The sequence below is a fragment of the Humulus lupulus genome, chromosome 8 (genome assembly GCF_963169125.1).
Source record: "Humulus lupulus chromosome 8, drHumLupu1.1, whole genome shotgun sequence".
Classification (NCBI taxonomy): Eukaryota; Viridiplantae; Streptophyta; class Magnoliopsida; order Rosales; family Cannabaceae; genus Humulus; species Humulus lupulus.
In genome coordinates this window covers 87,968,323-87,975,596 of record NC_084800.1, presented here as the reverse complement: position 1 = coordinate 87,975,596, position 7,274 = coordinate 87,968,323, and the positions used below count along the sequence as shown (strand labels likewise).

General features: G+C 35.9%; 1 non-coding gene across 1 annotated transcript; it reads right to left on the bottom strand.

Moving 5' to 3' along the window:
* Window positions 1-3,093: 3,093 nt before the first annotated feature.
* TRNAW-CCA (transfer RNA tryptophan (anticodon CCA)) lies at window positions 3,094-3,172 on the bottom strand. The gene has a single exon. It is a non-coding gene; the product is annotated as a tRNA-Trp (tRNA).
* Between the last annotated feature and the right edge of the window lie 4,102 nt (window positions 3,173-7,274).

Below are 7,274 nucleotides of genomic sequence, written 5' to 3'. Positions count from 1 at the left end.
TAATAGTATGATAGTATTTATAGCATTATCTTTGTTACTATGGATTTTTGGTTCAGACCGGGAATTATTTGGACACTCATAGTAGTACTTATAGATTTTCTAAGTTTAATCTATAGTTTAAGAATATTAAGTATAACCTAAGGTTTGATTAATGTGACTGATATTAAGGATTATATTTATTATATTATAAGGTTTAGACATCAACCAATAGGATTTTAAGCACATGTTATGAATGGTGATTAAGGATTAAGTATTTTTGAGGATTTAATTTAATAAGGAGTAAAGTTTGAATCCCCTAAGGTCAGTCAGCAGCTTTGAATACGTTGAGGGCTTAGCAAAGGTTGTTTACCCCATTCAAACTTAGCTAAAAATGTGTAATTTCGTGTTTAATTATTCAGCGTATGCCGATATATCGCAGCTATAGGGGGCGATATATCGCAGCACGTAGATACGGAAAACACGAGACGATGCACGGTCGCCTCGGGCATACTGGCCCAGGCGATATATCGCCTACAGGGGGCGATATATCGCCTCCTTCAGCATATGTTCAATTGTTTTTGAATTCTTTTCCTTTCAGCCATTCAAACTCCTCCATAAGTCCAGCATCTTTTGAACGAGTCTTCAGCCTCTACTGAACGATTATTCAAATGATTTTCACTTAAAAAGCCATTATTTTTATTCAAGTAAAATCAAGATACTTTCATTCCAAAACTCTATAAATAGGACCTAGTACCCAGCCATTATTCACCTTTTACTCTAAGATCAGAAGCTGCAAGTGTTAGGAGAGTGTGAGAGTTAAACATCTGGGTTTTGGAAATCATAAGCTTAAACATCATAAGCTTATCAAACACTTTGGGAAGTGAGGTTCTATAGTATTTCGGTTGAGGTGTAGATTGGTCTTTCAAGTCTTTGAGGCAACCAAAACTCTAGTTCCTTTCTGTATTATGTTATTTTCTTCCTCATAGTCTTCTACTCAATCTCTAACCTTAATCTTTATTTTGGTTAGGGAATCCAAGTTCTTAAGCACATAAGTTGTGGTAAGCATATTTTCTCAATGGTTTAGTGTTCCTATTCATTTTCATTTCTTCTTCTTCATAAGACTCACTCTTTCTCATTGTGGTTTTAGGAGTGTTCCAAAAGTCCCAACTCAGTCCATTATATCCCGGTAACTTTGGTAAGGAAAATAGGCTAGAATCTATATGTTTATGTTTATGTTATCTTATGTGTTATGTTATGATATGTTATGAATATGTTATGAATATGTATATGTGTATGTTTGTAGGCTTGGGCATATGACCCATATGACTAACAAGACCCCAAAAGGGTTATGGGCATATGACCTACTTAGCTAGTAGGACCCCACTAATCCCATGGGCATATGCTTGTTTAGTCTATGGGACCCCAAGTAATAATGGCCATTATAATAAGTGTATGTATTAAGTGTTATGATATGTCTTTACATTTATTATGAAATCTATGTTTATGACTATGTGTTAGATTTTCCTTGCTGGGCATTAGGCTCATTCCTTTCTGTTTATGTGCAGGAAATAAGCTTTAGAGGCGGAAAGATTCGTGACGCTTAGAGGATGTGTATCGATGGTGAATGGAGTCAAGGGGGCCGAGCGTTATTCGATTCGAGGATGTAGTCTTGTTTATGTTTTTATGGTTTCAAATGTATTTTCCGCATTTTCTATGTAACCCTTTTTACTTTAAGTTGTTTTTTTTTTAAAGACGATGGGTACCCATATCCTACTTATTTTATGAAAGTAACCTTTGTTTCCACAAGCTTCAATAAAATTATGGTATTTCCGCAAAAATGTAAGTTTTATGTATAGATTCGTTAATGGTCCAAATTGTCTAGATTAGTGGGTCATTACAATAAAGATCCTGTATAAGCTAATCTAACAGTTATTACCATCTTTGGGGTCGAAGCACTCTAAATCTTTTTGTCATGTTATCTTTTTGGATTGAATTCATCTTATTATTGTCGTTCTATCTGACTCTGTGTCGTTGGCCAAATCGAGGGTCAACAATGTGATATTTATGTGTATCATTGTATGATTACGTGCGTTATATTATAATATGACTTGATATGCATATTTATGTGTATTAAATATGCTTGTGGGCCTGTTTCTTATCAGAAGGGCAATTTTCGTAATTTGGCCTGTTATGGGTGTATTTGGCATATATGTGATATATGTGTGAGACCACATTATTATGTGGATATATTTGGGTTACTCGGCATGAGGCGATCCTAAGGAGCAAGTTAGCGGGAAAGTCACAACGAGACCAATACTTGACTCGGGGTGAATCAAAGGGTGTTTTGGGTATTTATTACATTACTGGGATATTGGGTAATGGGAATGAATATTCGAGAATATATTTGGAGTTAGTGAGACCAGGAGGGAATTCTAGGGATTTTGACTATTTTACCTCCAGGGACGTTTTTGGTACCCCTGGCCTTGGGATTTGCTTAAGGTTACTTGAACCCTAAGTAACCTGTCATAAACAGAAATACGTTCAACGTTCTCGTTCCCTCATTTGATGTCGTTAGCATTTTTGAAGGAAACTCGAGTTTTAGGGCTCAGATTCAAGCAAGGTTAGAGTCATAACGATTCTAGGGAAGATTAGAAGCTTGATAGCTGGATGATTTAGCTGGAAAACAACTTAATCAGAGGTAATTTATGCTTTGAATTTCTGAGTTTCTGTTTCCTTGAGTTTCTTGAGTTTTGAATTGGATTTCACAGTTTGGTGAGTTTTTGATCCATAAAAAATGTGGGTTTTGTTGCTTCGAAGGTTCTAGGGATGTTGTGATATTGAATGGTGAGTTTGGTATGAATTTGGGGTGAATTTTGAGAGGATTTGGGTCTAAAAAAGCTGAGTTCGCGAGGTTGCACTACGACCCTGTTCTTGGGCACTACGGCCCGAAAATCCAGGATTTGAATTGATGTCCTTTCATTAAGATTAAGTCCTCCTAAATTGCATTGATTTACCCTAAACAATTCATTTCAATTGGAATTTGGTTATTCACCATGTACGAGGATCCCCGCTAAGCATCCATGGCTGAATGATTAAATCGCCTAACTCATAAATCGAAGCACGCTCTGTAGGATTTGAACCTACGACATCGGGTTTTGGAGACCCACGTTCTACCAAACTGAACTAAGAGCTCATGTGTCAGGCGGTTTCCTAAAGCTGGGTCGCGCCGCGTCGCCTGATATTCTACGCTGCGGCTCGTGTCCAGAGGAGTTTGGGGCTTGGCTCTCTGTTTGTGAGAGCCGTGGCTCTAAATTGTGGGGTGTCACGGTCCTAATTGGGTGCGCTGCAATGCAAATGGGGTTTTTTTGGCCAATGAAGGTTTTGAGTGTGGGAACTCAAACCTAAGGGCTCAGGATTGATCCTACGACTGGGTTTAGTAGGATTCGATGTCCCAAAGGCTAAGACTTGGTTCGAAAGCCTATGTTTACTCGTTATTGACGGATTCTATACTTGGTTGTGACTAGGTTATCGCTAGGGCTCGGGATCAGGATCGTGCTTGAGGGTCGTTCTTATTTTACATTACACTCGAACCTGAGGTAAGAACATTTCCCCCAATATGTGATGTACATGATTAGGACTTGGCCCGAATGTTGAATATTGTCTTGATTAGGCGTGGGCCCTGTAAATGTGCATGATTATGATTATACCTGTGACTGATTGATTAAGCTTGTGGAATGATCTGTATTTGGATATTTTTTTATATGATGAATGCTTGTTAGCATTATATAATTGAGAAAGGCTTGACTTATGAGTCAAGGACGACAATAACGCTGAGTGCTGGTCGAAAAGCATTGACTTATGAGTCAAGGACGGCAATAATGCCGAGCCTTGGTCATTTTGGTTAGATCTAATCAGGAGTGCATCATACACTTGTCTGACCCAATGGTCGTAGAAAATTAAGCGCCAGGTACGCTGGGCCAGCTCCAAGGCTGGTTATACAGAGGATAGGGCAATGGGCCCCGGGGTGACTTATGGCGCTGAGACCCGATATGATTTATTAATCATGTGGTTTGGGCAATGGGCCCCGGTATGATTCATTAATCATTTAATTAGGGCAACTTCCCCCCCCCCCCCCCCCAATATAACATTGTAGTCATTTATTTGAGCGGTATGCATGCATGAGTAGGGTTATTACTGCTAGGCATGTTTAATATGATTTGGTAACGTGATAATAACTGCTTATGAGCATGTTTAAGATTTCTTGTTGGGCCTTGGCTCACGGGTGCTATGTGGTGCATGTAAGGGGAAAGGAAAGCTGGACCAGCCATGAGTTGGAGAGCTTAGGTGGCGAAGTGTACATATGCGGCCGCTTGACCGCCGCGACCAAGGTTTCTCAGAGGAACTAGGGTTAAACCCTATTTTTGCCGCTTAGGTCTGCGGGTTGTAACTTTTGAGTTGTAATTACCCTTTTGGAACTGTGAACAACTTTGTAAACGTTTATTATGGGATCCCATGTACAAATTAATGTTTTAATGAAATATCCATTCCTTTTGACCAAAATTTTAAACCCTGGACCGTCAATTACATTTAGTTGCACGTTTATTGATGGACCCAAAACGGGTATGTTTTAAATATTTATACTCACAAAGGCACGAATCGTATATGGAATATAGTGTTCGTGTAAGCACGAGATCGAACCCAAAGGAGTTGACTTAAATCTAAAATAAAACTATTTTAAATCAAAATTAATAAATTCTAACCTAGCTCCAAAGATTAATGAGAATTTGTAACAATAAAAATAAAATAAAATAAAAGATAATAATAAAGATATTAAAGACAATATATATAACATAAATTAAAGTAGTAGAAATCAAGATAGTAAAATAAAGATTATTAAGGTAATAGAATCCACAAAATATAAGTTCAATAATATTTAAAAGTACATTGATTCCCAAGTTTTAGTAATAGTAGAAATTAATCAAACCATCACTTATTCAAATTAGATATTCTATTTAAGCACAAGTTACTTCTAAAAAGATAAGATTTTTCTTCACTTTGCAAAATTACAATTTCAAAGCATTTAGTGTAAATCAATCTAATGAAATAACAAATAAATCAATGAACATTATTTATAAGGCAAAACATAATATTTTTGTTCTAAGCATGGATGTGTACAATTTAATGACACATCTTACACAAAGAATATTATGTTTTTGCACTAATGAAGAACAAAGTGTAAATACGTGCTAACAATCCAAAATACATGATATTTAAGATGAAAGAAGATATTTGAAGAAGAAAATTTTATAAACTTTGTTGCACAAAATGGGAAATCAACATACAAAATAAATATTATCTAGTTACAAATTGTTTCATCATCACCTTAATAATCTTAAAAAGATTAGAAACTCATAACTAGAATAGCAAATACACACTAAAAATTACAAACATAAATAGGAAAATTTGGAGGAGAAACCCCCAAAATTTTCCTCTAAAAATACATAGAAAATAACTAAAAAGAAGAAGAAGATGAAGAGAATAGAGGTTTTGAAATGTGTAGAATTTTTGGTATGGTAACCTCCTCCTAAAATTGACACCCTAAATGGTCTTCAAAACTCCATATTTATAGCCAAAATGAGGTATTAAAACAATCAATTTAAATTAATTAAATTAATTATAATATGGCAAATAGGGGTAAATTATAGGGTGTAATAATGATGTTTTGGGGTAAAATGTGTAGAAAAGTTTGGGTAAAAAGTGGTATTTTTGGCAAAGGGGACAAGGGGACAATTTGATTTGTTGGGCTCAAAAAATGGGAAAAGGAGGCTGCTTTGTGGCAGGAAAGCAGGGTGAAGGAATTTCAGATTGGGCCTTATTGCTGGCAGTTGGGGTAGGCGGCTCATGGGCCTGGTGCCAGGTGTGGCTGGAAATGTGCTTGTTGAAGGTTGCTGAAGAGGGCAGGGAGCAGCTTGGGTCTTCGATTGGGAGAGGCAGCTAGTAGGCATGAGTGGCCTGGAATAGCTGATGGGTCGAGTGGAGCTGTTGGAGGCTGGTCCCAGGCGTGGCTGCTTTGGCTATTGGGCTTCAGGTGGTGCAGGGATTCTTCGTGGGCCTTGGGTTGGCAGGGGGCTTTGGCTGGGCAGCTTTATGGTATTTCAATAATACCATTTTTCCTTTCATTTCTTGCTTTCTATCATTTTTTCCAAACACAAAAATACAATAAAATCCCTACAAAATAAACATAAAATAAATCATAATAAAATATTTTAAACTATAAAATAAATTAATTTAATTCTTTGAAAATATTAATTATAACTTAATTTATATTTAACATTTAAATTCAATAATACAACATTTTTTTACCTCAAATTCAACTACAATAATTTAAATAATTAATTACAACATTTTACAACAAAATAACTATAAAAACATACAAAAATATATACAATCAAAATAAACCCAATAAATTCAAAATTACTTTAAAACTTAATAAATCAATTAAAAACTCAAGAATTAAGCAACAATTAGCACATAAAAAGTGGTAAAATAACACTATTTTGTAGAGTTATCATTTATGGCCAAATGAATCGTTTAGCGAGTTTAGCACTATTTAAAATATACAGTGTAGTGGTCTTGGCTAACCAGGGAGTTACAAATATCTCCTTACATACATGTCAAGTTACCTGCAGAAAGTAACTGACAATTTGAAGGTTGACATCGTATATATGGGAATATTACACGCCACTGAGTTGATCATAATTTGTTTTCCAGCATAAGAAAAGGTCCTCATTTTCCATCCTTCCAATTTTTTCATGAGCCCTTCCTTTAGATTTTCATGTCTTATTTCTTCCTTCTTGAGAACACAAAAGATTTCCCAGATGCCTCTCTTGACCTCTTGTCTCCTCCACTTGGATATTGTTCCTGATAACCGCTCTTTGTAATGACCCAACTACTCTAGACTTTGGACCATTACTAATTTCTATACTAATCTTACGAAAACATACATTTGAAATAACATATCTTTATTTCAAAACTATAAGGTAAAGGTTTAAAATTATATAAAATTCATAAGTAGGACATTGGGATCCCATTGTTTGAAGCAAAACATAACTTTGACATAATGAAAACTTAATTAAAACTTAATACAACCAATTGCGGAAAAATACATAGAAAACCATAATTAAAGAGACTTCATCCTCGAATCGAACACTTGGTCCTTCGACTCCATTCCGCCTCAATACACATCCCCAAGCTTCCAAGAACCTTTCCCGCCACCAAAGCTATTTTCCTGCACA